We start from the raw sequence: 23,122 nt of genomic DNA on the forward strand, positions 1-23,122 counted from the left end.
TGTTCCGAATAAGTATAGGAACTGGGGGAGAACCACCATCTTCAGCAGTGCTATGCACCCATGCACCATTAGCGACAGTGTTTTCCAAAACTCTATGTGGGTCTTTAGCTTTCTCACAGGTAGCTCCAGGTTTCTCTCATAGATGTTTGGTGTAGTGTGATAGATCCTAACCCCCAGGAACTTTAAGCATCTGGGGGCCAAATTTATAAAACGTTAGCGCCACCTATGTGTCATTTTTTGATGCAAAAGTGGAGTAAACTCACAAAATATATTCATATTTTGTAAGTTTGTGCTGCTTTTACGTCCAAAAATGATGCAAAAGCGGCACTAACTTTTCATAAATCAGGCCCTTGGTTCCCAATGCAATACATTTAACATCGCAGGAGGCTGTATTTTGGGCCTAAGAGGAAAGAGACATGACTTTTGCTAGTTGACTCTCAGTCTGGACACACCACCAAAATCCCACAAGATTTCTTTCGCTCCAATCAGGTCGTTGTTGGCATTGCTCAGGAGTAAGAGGAGATAGTCGGCATATAGCGCTGTCTTTAGCGACACCACCTCACCTGGTTTCCTCTGTAATGGTTACCTACTCAGGCCATGCTTGCCAGAGGTTCCATCGCTATTGCAAAGAGAAGGGGCCAGAGGGAACCACGCTCCCGAGTTCCCCTCTCCACTGCATAACTCTCCGAGATGGTGTGTCCCGTGCAGATCTGGGGCGTACCCCCATATAGATATTTCCATTCTAGGCTGTCAAAAGTTTTCTCTGTGTCTACTGCTGATACGACTGTTTCCTCCAACTCCTGAGCCTTAGCTTCCAGTAGAGTGAACATTCTCTGTACATTTTGGGCTGTATTATAACCTGGAATAAATCCTGCTTGGTCGGGGTGTATGATTTGTGACATAAGGGGGAGGAGCCTATTGGCAAGAACTTTACTTAATATCTTATAGTCCACATTTAGCGTAGAGAGAGGTCTATATGTCGTTACATCTGTTGTTCGCTTCCCTGGTTTCAAGAGCGATATTTCTATGGCTTCTTGATTGGTTTTTGAGAGGTTTCCCGACTGCCTAGCTGCCTTAAAGATGTCCACGAGCAAGGGGAACCAACTCTGTGGCATAGACAGCATGGACTTCAGATGATAACTCATCTGAACCTGGAGTCTTGTCTTTTGCAAATTCTTTAATTACTACTAGGATCTCCTACGTGGTAATATCCAAACCCAGAGTCCTAGTCTCGTCAGCTGTCACCCGGGGAAGAACAATCTGTGCCAAAAACTCCTGCACCGTGGCGCTGTCTAAGTTGAATTGGCTCGCGTGTAGCGTTGTATAAAATTGCAGGAAGCGTTTGTTAATGTCCACTTGAGAAGATAGTGATTCCCCTGCTATAGTATGTATTTTTAACTATGAGTATTCCCCGTTTTGTCGGGTTGGCCAGCCATGCCAGTAGGCAGCTGGCATGGTCACCTTCTGCATGGGTTTTTTCTATGTCGGTCCTATAATCAAATGAGAGTAACCTCTCAGTCTTTGTCGCTACTTTCTCTCTGGCCTCCAGCAGTTCTCCCTGTACCTCTGGATGTTCAGGGCATCTTTCTTCTATTCCTTAGTCTGGTTTCAGCTTCTCTAAGTTCATGCAGCAACGTTTTCCGAATACCCTGCCCTGCAGATAAGCAATATTCCTGGAGCCCCACCCTAAATGCATCCCATTCTACCTATGGGGTTGCGGCGGACTCTGTATTATCCGCAAAATAAGAGTAGATTTTCTCCTTAATGGCGGCCTGGAATGGCAGGTCTTCTAGTGCCTTAGGAGCTAGTCTCCAAGTGGGTATTCAAGCTAATGCTTGGTGCCAGCTGAGGTGTATTAATACTGGGTTATGATCCAATATGGTGCGTGTGAGATATTCAATATCAAGCACTTGTGCCTGTATGTTAGTAGTACATAAGAACATGTCAAGTCAAACGTGTAGTTCATGCATGTGAGAGAAATATGAGTAGTCTCAGGCCTGGGGATGTCTGTGTCGCCAGGAATCCACAAGGGACCTGTGCTGCCAGTTCTCGGGCTAAGTGATGCGTGGGGGAGTCGCGCAACACGGGTTGCGTTCTGTCCAGAAGAGGGTCAGCAATGCAATTAAAGTCTCCCCCGACAATTACGTCATGCATTAGGAAAGAACATAGTCAAGTTGACAATATTGCCAGGAATGAAAGATGATCTGTATTTGGCCCATATACATTTATGATGGCAATGTCTCTTCCATTATGTTTACACGCGATTGCCACATATCTGTCTTCTGAATCCACTAGGGAGTTGTAGTGTTGATAGGGGACCCTGCCCTCATCCAAATCAATACACCCCTAGCAAAGGCTGAGTATGTGGTGTAGTATTCTTGCCCCCTCCACCTCGACTGAAGTGCTGCCCCCTCTTTGGAATTTAGATGTGTTACCTAAAGTAGGGCTATGTGGGCACCCTGGCATTTTAGATATGAGAATATTTTTTAACTTTTTGCTAAGGAGTGTATCTCATGGACATTCAAGGAGATAATTTTATATTTTGCTTCAGAGGCCTTGTCGATGTGTTAGTCAGCATGTGGTCCTTCTCTGCCCTCATCACTAGTGTGTCCAATAATGATGCCCAACTCAGAGATGCTGTAATAACTATTGTTTTAAATCCCCAAGCAAACAATAACTCCCAACTCCCATTCCCCCGGATAAGAAGCACAACTCCTCCCATCCAAACTTAGAAGTAACAAAGTTATTCAAAACTTTCTTGTAGGGAGACTTGATGTAGTGGTAACCATGGCCAGGTGCACAGACACCCATCCGACTTTTGATGTAGTTGGAATGTGAAGTGTGGTGGTAGGGTAGAACCGGTTATGCCTTATCTTAAATATTATTCTTTGAAGAACGACATCTTGTGTCAAGTACCCTTTCCTCCCGCAAGCAGTCCCCCAATAACAGTGGATTTGCCTTACAATAATTTATATGCTGTCTTCGGAGTTACCACTGGCAGGATATCACTTGAATTTACTGAAATCAAGGATCCAGGGTCCGAGTCGGATTCTTCTGTTTCTTCTTCAGGCTGCTTGGATGGTGTAGATAGGACAGGACTGGAGCCACTCAGAGATGGCACTGCTTCGACTACTCTTCGCCTCTCACTTTGCTTTTCTGAAAGGGTTGGTGCCCCTGATGACCTCAGGGGCTTTCTCTGGCAGGATCGGGATTGACGCCACAGCGGGGGTACCCAGTCCTCTCCACTGGGACCAGCGCCTGGTTGCAATTCAATCCATGACCAAATTTCCTGTGGAATCATGAAAAACCAAGTGCCCTCCGAGGTAAGTACCCTTAGACGTGCCAGGAATTGCATGGGATATGATATTCCCATTTCCCATAGCCTCTTCTTTACTTCCAAAGCTGCTCTTTGCCGCTGGACCTCACAGGAGAAGTCAGGAAAAATCTGCTGTTCTCAAGGGTGATGGTGCCCAGCTGTCTGGCTTGTTTTAGGATGCGGTCTCGGTCTTTGTAAAACAGCAGCTGGCTACCACAGGCCTCGGTGGCATTCCAGGATGAGACATCCTTGCCAGGACTTGGTGTGCTCCTTCTAGTGCAAAAAAGACCAGCTGAAGTCACCTCCGTGCGGAACCATCTTTCTAAAAATGAGACCATGCCGCTCCCCTCCAAGCACTCAGCGAGCTTCACTATCCGGATATTGTTGCGCCGCAACCTATTTTCTGCGTCGTCAGCTTTGGACTCAATGCTTTCATGCGCACTTCCTTTGTGGCAAGCTGTGCATGGGCAGTGGCCAACTCTGGGGTGACCACCGCCAGTCCTCTCTCATTGGTGGTGACCCTTTCGGCAAGTCGTCTGTGGTCACCTCACAGTAAGCCTAGGTCTGAGCTCAGAGAGTCTATTTTAGTTTCTAGGGCTTTTTGCGAGGCCTTGATAACTTGTAGTAGGTCCTGCAGAGATGGGAGAGGTACAGAGCTCTCAGTTTCAGCAGATGCGGTTTCTAGTGGTGCCCCACCTGTTAATCCACTGCAGGACATTCCGCTAATTTCTATTGCGTGCTTGTGGGAATTCTAGTCTGAGTTATTTATTATGGAACAGACCTCTCAGATTGGGAGGTCTCTGGTCATCCCTCAGTGGTGCATCACCTTTGTGCACTAGCTTCCCAGTCTCACTCGTGGCTCCCAGGTATCAGGTTGCGGAATAGCTTTTCTCAATCTTGGCTTCTTCTCTTCTTCTTCTTCACCCACAAGACCAAGGCCATGATAGTATTATCGTGACCTTGCGCTTCTCTCACGGGCTTCCCATCCTCCCCTGTTGCACACCTCTCTCCTTCTGCATGAGGAAGCAGCAGGTCCGTTATAAGAATGGTCAAGTCAGCTGGGGGTCATGGTCTCACCTTGTCCTTGGTCTGCCAGGTTTGGGAGTCGACTGCTCACTACAGGGATCACTACGGCCACCTCAGTCTGCTCTCCAGAGCGCAGCACATCTCAGCACTGCAGTGCCTCACTCATCCTGGCCCCACTCATCTGCCATTTTGGGAGGATCATCTCCATTGCTGGGGTCTCTTTCGCCTTGTTTCCTCCCCTTGTCCTTTAATCGCCGCACCCCAGAGAGCTGCGTCAGCCATTGTGCCTCTCACAGCTCGGATATCTGCAGGGGCTCCCCTCTGGTTGACATGGTTCCTGGTCCAGGGGAAGGCCCAATCAGCCACCCAGCCGATCCTACTGCGGTAGGCCTCCCCTAGGCCTCCTTCTTTCTCAGCACTGTCTTCCTCGGCTGCAGCTCAATGTCTTTGCCCCTCGGGTCGGCGGGCAGCGGAGTTGGTCTATGCTGCACCTCTCGTCCTGGGGGGCACTGCAAGTCGTCAGTCGCACTGATTTGCACTGATTCCGTGCGTCCGCCATTTTAAGTTGATCGTCGCCTGATGACCTCACCAACTACTGTTCCATTACTCACCTGCTATTCATGAGCACCTTCATAGAAAAATCAGTCTATGTTCAACTCCAAGACCATATCAGTGCAAAGCATCTCTTGCACGACTACCAGTCTGGCGTCAGATCATCCTGCAGCACAGAAACTGCTACCTTACACATTGCAGACAATGCTCTTTTGACCACAGATATTGCTGTCCCTCTCAGCTTACTTTGACACAGTCGACCTATACCCTCATAGGCACCCTAGAGTCTTGAATATCAATGTCCTTTACTGGGTCTCCTCCTACCTCTCCAACCAATACTAGTTTGTTCACATGGGCACATCCAGGCACTAAGGGGGTCATTCCGACCCTGGCGGTCAAAGACCGCCAGGGCCGCGAATGACAGAAGCACCGCCAACAGGCTGGTGGTGCTTCCCTGCCCATTCTGACCGCGGCGGTAAAGCCGCGGTCAGAAAACCGGGTCCGGCGGTTTCCTGCCGGATTTCCCCCAGCTGGGCGAATCCGCCATGGCGGCGCTGCAAGCAGCGCCGCCATGGGGATTCTGACCCCCTTACCGCCAGCCTGTTTCTGGCGGTTTACACCGCCAGGAAGAGGCTGGTGGTAACGGGTGTCTAGGGGCCACTGGGGGCCCCTGCACTGCCCATGCCATTGGCATGGGCAGTGCAGGGGCCCCCTAACAGCAGACAGTGAAAAGCGCGACGGGTGCAACTGCACCCGTCGCACACCTGCAACACCACCGACTCCATTCGGAGCCGGCTTCAGTGTTGCAGGCCCCCTTCACGCTGGGCCGGCGGGCGCTAACAATGTTAGCGCCCGCCGGGCCAGCGGGAAGGTTGGAATGGCTGCAGCGGCCTTTTGACCGCAGAGCGGCCAAATGGCGGTTCCCGCCAGGCGGGCGGTGACCGCCGCCCGCCGGGGTCAGAATGACCCCCTAAATCTCCTACCACCTGTGGAGTACAGAATAAAGGAGGAGCATTGAGCTGCACCAGCTATTGCTCTAGGTATTGTATTACTAGGTAAATCTGAAACTGTATATTTAGTACTTTTTAGTACCATTCGAACAGAAGCAGACTTTGGCAGTGTGCCAGCATTTGGCTGCTGTCCCTATTCAAGATTCTGAGTGGAATTCTCAAACCAGACAAGCCTTTGAATATTGTGAGTCATACAGACCATTGTCTTTTATCAACATGGATGCCAAAATACTGGCCAAAATAATAGCTGCTTGTCCCCAACCACTTCTTAGTAACATGGAATTGCCAGAGCAGGCTGACTTAATCCCACATCGATCCACCTCCTGTTATGCACGCCCTATATTTATCTTATTTCACCAGTTGAACCCTTCCATGCATGCTGTGGTGGTATTGCTACATGCCACTAAGGCATTTGATTCCATAGAGTGGACGTACCTGTTTACAATAATATTGCACATGGAGATCCCCTAGACATCTCTAACATGGATAAAACAAGTATACACTAACCCAGTGGCGAGGGTGCAGGTCAATGGAAACACATCGGAACCAGTTCAGATATCTAGGGGCACGAGACAAGGCTGCCCATTCTCATCGCTATTATTTGTGTTGGCACTGGAGCCCCTGGTGTGTATAATAAGGCAACGGCATGCCGCAGTGGCCCTGCACTTTAGACAGCACCCCTTGGCCATATCGCTTTATGCAGAATATATGATGCTGTATCTGCGGGATCCATGGGTCCACTTGGCACCCATGATACATGAATACATTTGATATGAAAAATATTCTAGACTTGGCATTAATCGGTCTAAATCTACGATCCTCCCCCTTACTCAAGCCACATTGCCCTATCCACTAGACTTCCCATTAGAGTGGAGCGAGGAGCTGGTCAAATATTTAGGGATATGGATACAATTATGGTACAGCAATTTCGAAACCTGAAGATCAGTTGACAAGATGGGCACATCTTCCACTGTCATAGCTGAGATAGAATATCAATATAAAAATGGTAAACCTACACAATTTCTATATACTGTATGTTCACTAATATACCCATATATTAACCCAACAATACTTCAGAACACTCCGTATGCATCTCTTAACTTTTATTTGGGCAGGGAAACAACCATGAATACGATGGGACATACTCATGTTACCATATGACAAAGGCAGGTTCAATGCCCCTGACTTTTACCTGTATTATCTTTGTGCTCAAGCATATTTCGCCTACTGCTGGTTATAACCAACGCAGTATATGCCATACTTGGCCACTGAAGCAGATTACGCTCACCCCATCCCACTGACAGCTATTCTGGCACAAAGGATGCCTCTAAAAACTCAGGGAGAGATGAACACCATTGATTGCATGGCAATGGACTGGAAACTCCTGGGCGTCCAAGCGGACAAAATCCTACTCTATGCCCCAGCACTGCTGCTGCAATTCCACCCCAACCTATCGGTCACACCTGAAAAAGGCATGCTAACGTTCTTAGGGGACCAAGGGTTGAGGCTATTGGAAGACATATTAAGAGGGGAAATTTATAGAGCTGACTATGTTACCTTCATTACAAAGGCAGGACCCAATGTGGCCTTTTATTTGTTTCCGACTGAGATTAGCTATGAAAGCTTTGTACCCACAATTCCCAACAGAACCTCCTCATTACATGCATTACAGATGCTAATGACTAGTTCCACACCACAGAAACTTATAATTAGGCCTGGGCATAGTTCACAGATTTCTGCTACACGGAACTCCACAAAGTGCAGAAAAAACTCTGCTGCGCTACGTGTAGTTCTGCAAGCAGCGGAGTTTGGATAAGCCACGCTGTTCACACTAATTTTGAGCATGGGAGTTTCCTCCGCACTGTAAAATCAGTGCGAACGGCATCACACAGAGCGCCAGAGGGCACTGACTTCTTTCTGCCGCTCGAGTATATTTTCTACTCGAGCTGCAGTTTCTTCAATGTGAGCGGCAGCTTTCTCATTGTGAGTGGTCATGGCCTACCGTGACCGCTCGCGTTCAGAAATCTCGCTCGCACTCTCCAGCTTAGCAATTTGTCCGGCTCACACTTGCCAACTTAACATGGGCGAACAAGAGAAAAAAACTCTACTCAGCATCACTGGAGCACATTGGGGAAAACTCAGCAAACTCTGCCAGCGGAGGGGAATTCTTAACTCACCTCTACTTATAACCTAGTCATATACTGCGTCTCAAAGACTTACAAATGTAGAGGAACATCCAGCCTTAGTGAAATGGAATAAAGTGTTAGACGCGCCTTTGAGCTCTTAAGATTGGCAATTCTGTTGTGCATTTACAGGGATGCTCACACCTAATTGCAATCTATTAATTATCCATTTAAAATATTTGCAACAAACGTATTATACACCATCAAGATTATTCCGTTACGGCCTCAGGGAGAATGCTGAGTGTGTAAGATGTGAGGTGGGGGATGCAGATTTCCTGCTTATGACATGGGGTTGTGCAAAGGTGAACCTATTCTGGGAGCAAGGAACGCTGACTCTAACCAACATGATCTCCGAAGCAATAGAATGTACACCCAAATTGTGCCTGCTTGGCTTGGTCAAACATTTGCAACCAGATAATCGTAAATTGGTAGCGATAGCCCCCTTCTAGCGAAACAAAGAGTAGCAATGCATTGGGAAAGCCAAACTGCTCCTACGGTGACTCAATCGCTGAAGGACTTTACGTATTGCCAAAACCATCTGGAACTATATGCAGAGGAACTACCACAATAGTCCAGACCAAGGGACATATGGGGATCACTTAAAATGTACTTTTTGTCTAGAACTGTGAAACGATAGGGTTATGTCAACTTAGACAATTGTGATAAGCTATGGGCTTAGCAATATAATGATGACTTGTCTGGCATTAGATGACCTGTTTGGTAATACATTGCTACATTGTAATGATGTGAATTGACAGCAATCTAATGTAGGCGGTATTTGTTTTCTAATTGCAATAAAATAATTAATTAGTTAAAAAAAACGATTATGATTGGAAACTTCCTAACATTATTTTGAAAGTATACACCTTTGTGGATCAGGATATCTTAGATTCTTGAGCACAAAACTGCAACTGAAAACAAAAACACAAGTCTAAGTTTTCTAGTAAAGAAAAGACTGTGCCAGAGACATAGAAACCAGGACTGGATCTCACCTACTGCAGGAGTTCAATAGGGACAGATATAATTTGAGGACCAAGATGAAAACAAAAAGTCAGAATGGTGTCAGTATTCTGATAGCCGCTCTCCCCATTCTTTGCAGGATAAGGCAAGAGAGCAGAAAAGAGCAGAATGACTGACTATCACAGAAAGGATGAATACATGAGACAGAAAAGTGGAAGAGAACCAGCACATGATCTTGAGTTCGTGTGAAGAAAGAAGAGAAAGGTTTGGATGCAAAAACTCACTTTAAGAAAAATAAAGTAGCTGGTTTAGCCAATTGAAATGCATCAGAAACTGCAAACACATCTACTTAATGGGACTTGGGCTATATGGCTTCGGGACAGTGCAGCAGAAGTAAGTATAGTTTGCTAGACTCTTACAGGGCATCTGTTATTGATTCCAGTCGAAGAGCACATACAGGTTAAAACACCAGATGGAAATGTAAACTCTCTAGGTAGGGATTATTCTGGAGAAATACAAATTGAGGGAGATATATTATATAAAATTAAGGCCTCATTCTGATGCTCATTGGTTGGATGCCTATAATATAATCCTTTCAGAGGATGATTTGGCATACATCATTTATGAGCAATGCACCTCAAGGTGAGGAGGTAATGCAAATATATTCCTCCTTAGTACCTGAAGAACTCAGGGAACAAATATGCACACGAGTGGGCTTCAAAGCAGCACCAGCACTCAATAGAAACCAATCATTGTGGGAGAAATACTATGTGCTTCCTGTGATTACCTTAAGTCAGGGGTCTTCATACTGGAGGGGGGGGGCACTAGAGGGGCCTCAAGTGATCCCAAAGGGGGAAGGGCGACAGGCTCTGGTCAAAAGAAGCATTATGCTGATACCAGTGCTTAGTTTTAAGCTGAAAAAATGAGCAGCACTGAACTGCTCTGTAATGGGCCATCACTAACATATTTTGTCATTTAAATCCAAGGGGGGAGTATGTGTCAAAAGTAATGGGACTCCAGATACTCTTCAAAACCCCCACCCCACTTTTAATTACACTGTGGATACTTTTACACGCTTGATCAGAATAGTATGGGCCTGATTTAGATCTTGGCTGAGGGGTTACTCCGTCACAAACATGATGGATATCCCATCTGCCGTATTATAAGTTCCATAGGTTATAATGGAATTGTAATACAGCAAATGGGATATCCATTACATTTATGAGCTAAGATCTAATTCAGGCCCTCAGTGCCAGAACTTAACTGCAATGTTAAAATAAGTATTTGAACATTTGCAAGTTTATAGAATAATTTTGAAAATATTGTAGTGGGGACAGATACTTTTTTTTCACAGGAGGAGGGAGGCATGCCATTGAAAGGTTTGAAGACCACTACCTTAAGGAGTGAGGTCCTAGTTTAGGCTCAAACCTGTTAAAGCCAGAAACTAGGCGTGATATAAAGGCTATCCTAGATGAGTTACAAATTCAAGGGGTAATGGTGCCTTGTCATTCAACCATGAACTCTCCCCTTATTTGGTACTAAGACCCGACAGTTCTAAATTATAGAAATTTAAATGCACACACAAGAGCACATGTGGTGCAAATACAGTGCTGGACTGATGGCAAATGTAGTTATGAAGAAAACAAAACCACATTAGATATTTCAAATGAATTCTTTAGCCAAAATGGAGCACCTAAATCCCAGTCGCTAACTTTTTTCATTTGTTTGCTTTCAATAAGCATATGGAGATAGCCCATGGAATATAAGACAAGCTCAGGGCTCTTTGCGGCAACAATAATACAAGATCAAGAGATGTTATCATACATAGACGTCATCTACATTACAGCTGAAAATTTGACTGAACATCTAGAAACTGTTCTAAACGTTTTGAGGTAAGGTTTTTTATTCTTATCATGATCTGACCCATCTGTATGTTATTATTTGCAAGAACATGAGAAGCTGAAAATCATTTTGATTACTAATTACAGACTCACCTATTCCTCACAGTTTCTTGATTCGCTTTCAAAACATGGGTTATGCATATTGGCAGGAAAATATTAATGAGAAAAGTGTCTGTGTAACTAAATTGTGAGAAATTCAGGGGATTGATACCTTGTTCAAAGCATGCATGATTCCTAGAGAAAATTATATTTGAAATGAAACTGTTCAGCAAACCACTTCCATGAGCTTGGCATCTTTTAGTGATTTAGGAACACCATCAATTTTGAAAATTAGTTTGACACCCTATACAGATTGGAAATGAAAAGAAAAAAAACTGATAGTGATTTAAATTAAATGGTGTAGAAGGGAACAAACAATTTAACACTGGTTTGTATAAGGCCTGGGCAGAAGTTCGAATATGCTGGACTTATCTGAGCAGTTTTAGTAACTTTGTGTTACTCTTTGACATGGAATTACTGAGAATTATGCAATTACTCCTGCTTGCATAATTAAGGGTAATTTGGGGAAAAATAGCAAGCGTAAGCGGCTCCTCGTAGATCATGTTATGCTGCATTTAGTTCTTTTTCAGTGCACATTGCATTCCTACATCCATTTTAATTGCAAGGGTGCATTTTGTGCTAAGAAAATAGCACTAAATGTAAGTTGTAAATCAGGGGAAAATCCAACCTGGAAAGCATATTTAGCAAGCACAAGCAGCTGCTCACACTGGCTATTCATGGTCTGTGGCACTTAGCACTAATTCATAGTGCAAAATACATCCTTACGTCCATTTTGGATGTCGGGGGGTATTTTTTTGCTAAGAAATAGCTCTAAATGCAGAATTACTCTTCTCATGTAATTTAAGGGTAATCTTGAGGAATTCGTAGGTAATTCCACTTGAGTACTCTACCTGGAATTATGCGAGGCACATCTACTGCTAGTGCATATGGTATAGCTGTATGGCCAAAGGATACTGATATGTGCATGCATAAGTCTCTGTCTGAAGATACTGCTCCATTAGCAAGTAGACCAGACACTAGTGTTAACACATATTTGCCCCGGGACTATAACTACATGTGGTGTAGGGAAGTTGGCCCAGAGTTGGCTGTCCCAATCTAGATTGAGTGCTGTAAAGAAACACCTGTCAAACCTCAGTGAATATATGGACTTGATTAATATTCTTCCAGAGCTGCAACCAATAAAGACCAAAAAGTGAGAGTGTGCACTCACTTATGCTGTTATAAATAGAAGATGCATATTCTGAATGAGAAGCTGCAGAAATAATTAGGAAAGCTAAAAAAAATGCAAACCACTTTCAGAGTTATTGTCAATGGTTCTCAGGCTCTTTATAACACATTTACACAATTTCAACAATCATCTCCCCCACTTCCAAGCATTTAAAAGAAGAGTTTAATTCTTTATAAAAGGAGCAAGCTCAATTGCACACAATAAAACAGATAGGTTGGGCATTTCAAATGCTCAAGATGCATAAAGTGCCACAGCAGCTCAAAAACAACTCATAAACAATTCAGTATTCTTTATCCTTTATAACCTGACATTAAGGCAGCTAACAATCTCCAAGAAAGAAGCGTTGTACAATCTCCCCCTAATACGGCATACAGAGAGTACTGAGTTTCCGGTTGCTGAAGATACACACCTCTCGTGGCTTCTTCATGGAGCGATCTCCTTTCAAATCTATACTTTTCATTCCTGTGATTGTCAGAAACATGCATCTCTTGAATGGTTTAAAGTACGCATAACACTTTCCTACAACATGTCTGGAAATTCCATGCTGAGTATTTGCGCTGGAAAGAAGACATTCCTGCTTTCATTAGTACAATTGTATAGACTAATACATTAAGATACTCAAGGCCCAATTACGACCTTGGTGGATGGGATACTCCACCACAAATGTGATAGTTATCATGCCCACCATTTTACAAGTTCCATAGGATATAATGGAACTTGTAATGAGGCGAACAGGATATCTGTCACATTTGTGGCAGAGTAATCCCCTCAGCCAAGGTCGTAATCAGGCCCACACTCCTTTGTGATTCTATCACTGTTCACTGTGCTTGTACCCTGTTAATCCCTCATTAAAGCCCCTGTTTCTTTCAGTCCTTCTTATAAAAGGCGGCTCCGAAATGGTTCCTAAATAATTCAAACAAAAGATGCCCGTGGTGTTTTGACCTTGAGTTGTGTATGCTTTTTAAATTAAATTTTTTTTTTAAACTTTGTGGCACTACACTCTTTCCTCCCCAAACAAAGATGTTTGAAAGTGTGTAATGGATGAAGGTGAACATGATAAATACATGCTTTGATAAATTAAACAAGCCCATTTCAATTTTATCTCAGAAAGATGTGACTTTAACCTCTGCAGCAGGAAAAGTTGTCCTGCAGACATCCCAGTGTGCATCCGAGATTCAGCAACGTCTACAAACACCATGCCAGGTGCATTTTGCTGATTTACTGCGCACTGTATTCCATGCATCAAATACAACTTGCTTTATCCATGTTTTTACCACCATTGGATCTGGCTTGTTGAATGCCTTTTGAAACTATTTTTGGATTCATCCCTTCCTTCTTCACTGCTTTATGTTTTTATTCTGTTTAGTGGGACATCGACGTATAGCTTTTATTTTTTTCCTAGTGAAGAAATAAAGTCAACATGGATTGAAATATGCTCCCAACTGAATATCAATGCTTGAAGACTGTGGCATTTTAATATTGGATGCAATGTACTCAGCAAGTTAAGTGAGAACTGGGCTCCAGCTTTTCATAAGTTTCAAGCTCATTGAGTGAGACTTAAATTTAGGGACATGGCAGGCTATGAAATAATCATTCTGGCCATTCCATTGGAAGCACTAGTTATACTACCCAACATCTGAGATGTAATTTGGGTGATCTTAGTGTATCAGGCATTCTCCGGTACAATGCAGTTATCCTTCACGAAAACTGCTGTGTATGATTCTATATTTGTGCATTCATCTATGCCAACGCCTATACCAATGCAGACAGGAGCACCAACACTCTCATCATTTTCAGACACAATCAGTGTCACTTTCACTTCACCTTTGGTGCCGTTGTCACCTGCAGCCTCTTCATTATTCGAAGGTCACATACCTGCTTCTCCTCTGACAAGTACCAGTATCCTTACACTGGATTTTAACATCTGGTATTGTTGCCACGATTCGTTTTGTTTTTTTAGGTATAGTTATACACATTATATGCTCTAGAAAGGGATTTTGATTTTAATAAAAGTCTAAAGACCCACATTACAAGTGACCTGGTATTTTGATGTGATATTTAGTGCATGGACAAAATCTAACACCAGTGTGTTTGGCTTTTATCAGATTTGATAACTATTATATAATCTGAGCTTTTGGGGAATAACTTGCATATTTTGGTTCTTACAGAAAGAGCCGCATGTCCTGATTTTTGAAAAGTGGGCCTTTTCCACTTGTTAAATTCTAGCACGTCTCCCCTGCTGAAATTGAATGAATGGTGTCATTCTTCCCACACCTCGTAATTCAAGGATGCAATAAACATAGCACCACTTGCAATTGTGGTCCATGCTCAAAAAAGTGTTTGTGACTGCATCACATTTTAACAGACAACTCGCAATGAAGACCTATGAAGTATATTCTTAGTGTTTATTCTTGAAAGTGTCTACTCATGGTGAAAGGAGGTTTAGGGTCTACTAACATCAAGTACTCCTGTGAGTCTCACAGGACTGATTGTTGCCCAAAACACTCCATCCTCATGCAGTGCTCAGGTGATTTGTGACTTACAGTCCACTGGGTTCTTCACCTCATTTTGGTATGTTGACTGCCTCTGTACTTCTATATGTCTAACGATCCCAAAGCTTGGATTTTATCCTAAATAAGTTTCAGAAACTATATCAAGATAATGCAATGCACACTGCTCCACACAGACAGTAAATAAACCCAAATAATGCTCAAAAGTAGCAGTAAAAGCTGCACCAAGTTGGTTTGCACAGTGACCAATTATGGAATGAAAGTGTCTGGGGTAGGCATGAACTAGCTTGTAGGCACGCAAACTGGGATATGCCTTCATTGTACTTCTTTCTCCTTATTTTGGGAAATCAAGGCCAGTTACATTACAAGTATACACACCAGCAACCTAATTGCACAACTAACTCCCAAAGAACAGAAAAACAAAACAATAGTGCCCAGATGTTTAGTTGAACTTAATACTGAAATACAAGTTCTGCTCTTATATGAAAGTTTTTTTTGCACAACTATCATAAATAATATGTTTACAACTACTAGACAACGAGAAAACAATTAAAGACATCTTGGCCAAATCACCTTTCATTACATCTTTATTGACAAAGCCAGCACCCTGCTAAAAGTGCTATCCAGTATTATTAGGATCAGTCTGCAACATCACTCTCAAGGCCATCAACATTGCTAAACAACTGCCAAGTCAGGTAAACCACACAGTTAAATTGTTCCCTAGTAAACTACAAATCTGCAACTAGCAAAACCACTGTTTTTATCTATATTACATCACAGAGAAGTTGACCTTCTGGAGCTCACAGAAACTTGGTTTAGGCTAACATCCAGACCTATAATCAACAAACATTACTGAATCAGTACTTCACTCTGCAGAAGGACAGACCTACAAATGCATGAATGCCACACAAAACCTGACTGAATAAAGAGTGTTGACAGTTCGATTCCAGAAACCATACAATACATGGTTCATCCCATCATTCCATTATTATAAATGGTGAGGTACAAGAATATTATGGCCAGAATATCATCTGATATAAATATTGAATCCTAATATTCTTTTGAAAATCATCATCCTGTTAGAGTTAACAATCACAAATCTACACTCAAAGAGATAATGTTTTGTAAATTATATTCAGGAAAAATCATTTATGTCAGTAACATTATGACCATGATGGTCTGGCACCATACCATTAATATTGATATAAAGGGATGAACTACAATATTCTAACACATGAAGCAGACTATGGTCTCTACAAACTCGGCAAACTTAAGTAGTTGTTCATGATTGTGCCTATTCTCACACTCTCTGGAACTAATCATATGTATGCACTGCTATGCATACAGCACCGTGTTTGGGCAGTCTTTGACCCTCATGCACCACAGCATCTCCCACTTAGTACATACCACACCCAATACCGTTCCTATTACACACCTCAGAAAGAGTGCCCAGGAATCGGTGGGAATTGCAGCCTCGTCTGCCATATAAATCACTACACAGATGCTCCAGTGCAAAGCAATACAGTGCAGCTATGGTTTAGTGAAAGGTGGAGAGCTTTGAAAGTGTTGAGGTGTATAACTGCCTCATATTAGAATGAAAAGCTAAACACATTCTAAAGACACATACATTATTGCTTCTACTAAATTCCGTAGCGTTTACAAGATCGGAATGCTGACATGCTATATTAATCTAACATGCTCAGTCCTCAGACAGTATTAATATTATTATTGAGAGAGCGTAGCTTAAATATTATCTATATTAAATATGAAATGCTTATATAAATACCTAACAATGCTGCATATAAAAACGACCATAAATATTAATTGCTTAGTGTGTATTCTCATCATGATTATAAGTGTGAAGTTACTATTGTGCTCATAAACCAATGTCGATTATAAGAAATAATTGCTTGCACCATGATTAATTGAATATATTAACACTTACGAATATTGCATTTGTATTAAAACCCAAAGGCCTTAAGTTAGCGTGAGCCGAAGATTTTTAGCATATTTTCTGTTTTTCCAGTGTGCTGACTCGTAAAGGGCCATGACCCAGCATTTGTTCTTCGCTTCATGTAGCAATAATGATTTTCTTCCCATCCGCACATTAGCTGTTTTTGCAATGGACCTTATACAGTTTGCAACAAAAGTAAAACTATTCAAGGACACTTGACCATGGAAAAGAGAACTTTTGACCCGAGAAACGTGCCAAGGCGATGACATCCTCCGGATGTGCCACCTACAAAGACGTCAATTGTGAAGACCAATCAAAGTGTTATAAATTATCGTGGGGTGACAATTTGGATTACCTAATGTATAATTTGATAGGTTAAAGATAGTGGGGTATAGCAAATGTCCAATAGGATTTTGGGGGAAGGTATTACGAAAAGGGGATAAAAGCTCATGACACAGAAGAGACAAGAGAATTAGGTAGGGAATGCTATTGATTTTATCCAGAAACTCTGTCACTCTGCTTGGTGACCTGAGACTCATTAAAACTATCCTCACCTATATACTACTCTTTCCTCCTTATGAGGGAAGTGCCCATTTCTGCCCTTTAGTTAAGTCCTGACTGATGGTGATACGACTGATGTCCTGAAGACGAAGACTGATCCTGTGTTTCATGACTAAATCCTTGGAGGGTAATTATGACAATGCTATTGTAATTTGTCTATTTGCTTTTCCTTTCTAGGTACCAACTGCTGTTTTTTGATTAGAGACCATAGTTTAGATGTTTTCCAAATTGATGTTCTAAATTGTTTTGCATGAAGCCCAACATGCTGATGCTAATTAGTGGTTAAACTAAGCGATCACTTGACTGATGCAAATAGACAAGACTGACATTGTGCTATGCTGAACTGAGACTTACGTGATATTCAATGTGTTCTGGTCTATGTTCACCTTATGTTATGCCCTTATGTTTGTGATCTTTGCATTATTGAAGTCTTATAACTGCTGCCATATCGTAACTATATTCCTTTGCTTATTGGTTTTGAGATTGACACTTTTATTAGTAGATTGTAATCAATAGGGAATAAAATTCATAAAAATTCTAACAAAGGTCTGGTTATTCATGACTGAAAGGTCATGGTTGCGCCAACAGTTTGACCAATGTTTCTATACAAAGTGAAATGTATTGTGGTGATAAATATTGGTGACATTATTGACATATTACTCGATATATTGATCAGTTATCTCGTCCTACGGTGTCTCACCACTGAGTCAAAAGATTCATTGGCCTACAACGAGTCCTAATGTGTATAAAATTGACATAGAAGGACGCGTTAGCAGTTCCATAGAATAAGTTATCAAAATACATTATGAAATGTCTCCAAAACGTCATGAGATAACAGCATAGCAGTAAGTAGTACCTAGTGCCAATTAATCAGAAACTGCAATTGGTTACCTAACTCAGCTCAAATTATTCTTCAAATATAAGCTTTATATATGTTTCATAAATGCAGTCATTTTGTTTAAAACACCAGCTTGCCAATTGCCAAAAATGAAGACAATTCATCATGAGCAATATCGGTCGGCTAGGAACCTGGGGGTCTTAGTTGACATTTCTCTTTCTTTTTCGAAGCAGAATAACAATCTCAGTTCTCCTTGCCTTCATATGTTCCCATCTCTTACTATCTGAAAAATTTACATTAACGCCCAGGACAACAATTTCTGTACTTGACATCTCTGGGCCTGATTTATAGTAAAATATGGTGTACCCGCACTCCAAATTTAGAGATGCCTACCGACAAATTCCAATGGACCATTTCTAGTCATTGACAAGACCTGCCATCAAAGTGATTCCGTCAATGAGTAAACAGTTTGACCAACGGTACTATCAACATGACGGTACCGTCCGTCAAACGTTTAAGGGGTTTTGTTTTTTAATAAAGTAATAACTCCCACACCATGGGAAATGTATCCCATGGTGTGGAGGTCATTTAAGCATTATCATTGTCCCTTACTACCATGGTTTTCACAGCAGGAAAGGAGAGGAAAAAAAATGGCACTTCGACTGTCCACTGTAAAAAGGCAAAGCAGTTGAATTGCCAAACCCCTGATGGACTGAGGGCGATTAGAGGTTTGGCTAATCCAGTAGTAGGTTCACTACTTTAATTATCACAAAGATACTTTTCTACGTGGAAATAAAAAAAGGGCTTGTTGTTAAAAGGTGCCTTTAGATTATTTTATTTTTTAACAAAACCTGTTCATTTGATTTATTTGTTAGGTATGGATTCAGGAACAAAAATATAAGGATATTTTCAGAATTTATTGTGTAGGAGGCACTGATGTACGGTTATGAGTTGCTGGATTACAACTAAACTCCGTAGAATGTTATGTGCTTTGGGCACGATTTTTTGAAGTGCAAGCAATTACTTGTTTGAACTGTGCATAATTCTTTGACTATGTTTAGTTGGTTATTAACTAGCATGGAAAGGTATTCAATGAAGTGTTTTGGTAAAGGTAGAACATTTTCAGAGATTGCTGTATTGATTGTATGTTTTCTTATTTTAACTCTAATAGATAAGTTAGTATTGTTCCTTTAATATGTGTTTATTTGATAAACTGCAAGCCTCAGTATGAATTATTTAAGGGGATGTTTTATAAAGAAAAATATATTTTTGGAAAAAGATTTTGTTACTATTGACACAATTGTACAAACAATGGATGATGGAACTGGGTAGTATATTAGTGGTTTAAATGAGAAGGACTGTTTACCCTTTTTGTTTATTTGGTAGTGAATGATTTAAATACACTAGATTGCCCTGATTAAGCGATTAACACATATTGGCGGTCATTCTGACCCTGGCGGTCAAAGACCGCCAGGGCGGAGGACCGCGGGAGCACCGCCGACAGGCCGGCGGTGCTCCAATGGGGATTCCGACCGCGGCGGTAAAGCCGCGGTCGGACCGGCAACACTGGCGGTCTCCCGCCAGTGTACCGCCGCCCCATTGAATCCTCCAAGGCGGCGCAGCTTGCTGCGCCGCCGAGGGGATTCCGACCCCCCCTACCGCCATCCAGATCCCAGCGGTCCGACCGCCGGGAACCGGATGGCGGTAGGGGGGGTCGCGGGCCCCTGGGGGCCCCTGCAGTGCCCATGCCACTGGCATGGGCATTGCAGGGGCCCCCGTAAGAGGGCCCCTACAAGTATTTCACTGTCTGCTTGGCAGACAGTGAAATACGCGACGGGTGCAACTGCACCCGTCGCACAGCTTCCACTCCGCCGGCTCGATTCCGAGCCGGCTTCATCGTGGAAGCCTCTTTCCCGCTGGGCTGGCGGGCGGCCTGAAGGCGGCCGCCCGCCAGCCCAGCGGGAATGTCAGAATTACCGCCGCGGTCTTTCGACCGCGGAACGGTAACCTGACGGCGGGACTTTGGCGGGCGGCCTCCGCCGCCCGCCAAGGTCAGAATGAGGGCCATTGTCTTTTTTGTGATCAAGATTTTGGACCAAATAAATCTTATTCTACTGTGGATTGTAACCCTTGCCAGTTTGCTTACTAGTTTGATATAATTTCCAAGTGTGTCAAATTGGTATAATTTTCGAGGAAGGAGCATATGCTAGTCCAAGGTTTGAGTTTGCCCATTCACAAAAGAGTAAGCCCACTCCTATTCCCAAACTGTACTTCTAAATTTCTACTGCCAAAAGAGCTCAATTGAGTAGTAAATGTACTTCAGCTCAAAGCTGGAGTAAATCTAGCCCCTCTCATGACCAACCACCGGTATTTCAACACCCTTTCATGAAATCAACGGTGGTAGGGACTTGAAAGAAAATCCCACAGTAAATAATTTTAAATTAAATTAATTATTTAAAATAGTTAGAAAATAAAAATATGTAATTTAAATTTTAAACAAATGATCTTAAAATAAAATAAAATATTTATTATTAGCCACAAACTAGCCAGAAGCTAGTGGTTCCCTTAATGCACATAATTTCCTGTTGTCACTTTCTTAAGAGCAGGTCACTTGGCATAAAAAAAACTATGGGTAGGTTGGACTCCATCTCCTATTTTCCTGGGATGCACAGAGACACAGAGGGGTTGTGTAATACCTGCCCTACTTGCCAATTGAGTGGCAGGATTGGCGGTAAGATCGAAGCACTCTAAGTGACACTGACAATAATAAATGTTCCATTTCAGCACATAGGAATTGACAATGGTGTTCTATTTAATACCCCTCAACATAAGGCAACAAGTATACCTTGGTTGTGATGGATTATTCTGCCAGGTATCCGTGGATGGTACCTTTGAGCAGCAGAAGTGTTAGGGTAGTAACTTAGGCTCTCCTAGGGATCTTTTCAAGGTTTGGATTTCCTAAGATAGTGATTTCTAACCGGGAACAAGCTTTATGTCCTCATACATGGGACAGATGTGGGAACAAGTTAGTGTGATATACCACTTCTCCATAGCATATCACCCATAAACCAGGGTTTTTTAGAAATGTTTAACAAGACCTATAACAGACTGATAGTCAACCTGCCAAAGAAACTTCAGGAGGAGGAAGGATCTTATCTTATCATATCTCTTATTTGCTGCCTTCATAATGTGACCTCATGCATCTTACTCCGACAAGCATGGGAACAACTGTTAGAGTGACCACAAAATGATGTGGTGGACTACCTGATCAGCCCTAAGATTTTGAGGACACAGTACATGAGTCATACCAACAAATACAGGTGGGGTGATTTAACATTCTAATTCCAGGTCAATAATAACTAATTCAATATATAATGGTTATAATTTTGTTTTATTATATATTGATAATTGTGTCACTAAAACATATATATATGCCTATACAACATTGTTTCAATTCAATATAATTTTATTGTAATGTTCAATTATGTATATTATAATATAGGTTATATATTTTATAATTATATTTATATTTTATTGTATATTTTAATGTAATTTATTTTTTTAAATAGTTGCATCTATTAATTTATTTTAATTCTATTAATCATGGAATTGATTCCCTAAGTATAAATTCAATAATAATGTACTATTATTGTTAATATTTATTGTACTTTACAAATTGTTATTTAATTTTTTTGAAGTTTGAAACCTTTACACCTTCTTTGCAAAAAAAACATTTTTAAACTATTTATATAAATCTCCTAATTGAAAATAAATGAAAATAAAAAAAGATGCTTTTAAAAAAAACATTTTTTTTAAATTTAAATATAACTTTTAACATTTTTCCCACCAAACGCAAAACTCTATATTGTGCCATTGTAAATAAATTGAAAACATATTATTTTAAACAAAATAAATGCATGTTAATAAAATAATATTTGATAAAAAATACAGATTTTATATACAGCATATTTCCCTTACAGGCGAAGTAAACCATTTGACTTGAATTCAATTAATTTTAAATAAAATTACTTTAATTGAAGTTAATTAGTAACTTAGGGCCTGATTAGGACATTGGCAAAAACCATGCTACGGCCACCACACACACACATACAGAAGTCACAAACACACACAGGTACGCATGTAAACATTGCACAGGCCCACACTCACACAGTTCCACAGAACACCTCAAGATGTCACAACCATAACACAACCGCAACATGTCCAATCTCTTGGCAGGGACCCACAGGGGACATTACCCAGGGACACATCACACATTCATCATAACATAACACCAAGAGACAAAAATGCACACAAATACACAACCATACTACTTACCAATCAACTTACACAGAACATCGTTTCTAACATTCCATGCATAAAACATACACACGCACACAGTCAAAGCACACAATGCCACACACCACACCAACAAACACATCTCAACACAAACAGCACTCAATACCAACACAACACAAAATCTTGAACACATAGTTGTCCATTACACAACACACACCCTACTAGTTACAGACAAAAGCACTGCACACAACCTCGCATACTGGCTAAACAACTGAGGTAGCCCAAGCAGCACACACACATACAGACACACAACTAATGTCATCCTGGAACAACTCCATACTATGGAAATAAATGTATGACAAACATTTGAGCAGGAAACCAACAACAGGTTGGCTCAAATTATTATTAAATTTAAATTGGAAAAACAAAGACCATAGGCCAATCCATAGATTACAGGCTCAAAGCACACAGTGCACATACGTGTGCAACGAACTCGACTCCTGACTGCCATGTAACCCACATAGGTAGGGGCATCTAAGGGGCTAGGCAGGCACCTCAGGGGTTATCTGGGAGGGTTGGTGGAGGGCGGTGTTGGGTTTAGTTTCTGGAGGGGGACCTTTGCGATCTGGTTTGGGGGAGTCTTGGCACAACCTTAGGTTTAGGGGAGTTTTTTTTTTTTAAGATGGGTAGACTTCTTGGCAGGGGGAGGGGCATGGGTACTTGCAGG

This window comes from Pleurodeles waltl, chromosome 2_2 (assembly GCF_031143425.1).
Source record: "Pleurodeles waltl isolate 20211129_DDA chromosome 2_2, aPleWal1.hap1.20221129, whole genome shotgun sequence".
Taxonomy (NCBI): Eukaryota; Metazoa; Chordata; class Amphibia; order Caudata; family Salamandridae; genus Pleurodeles; species Pleurodeles waltl.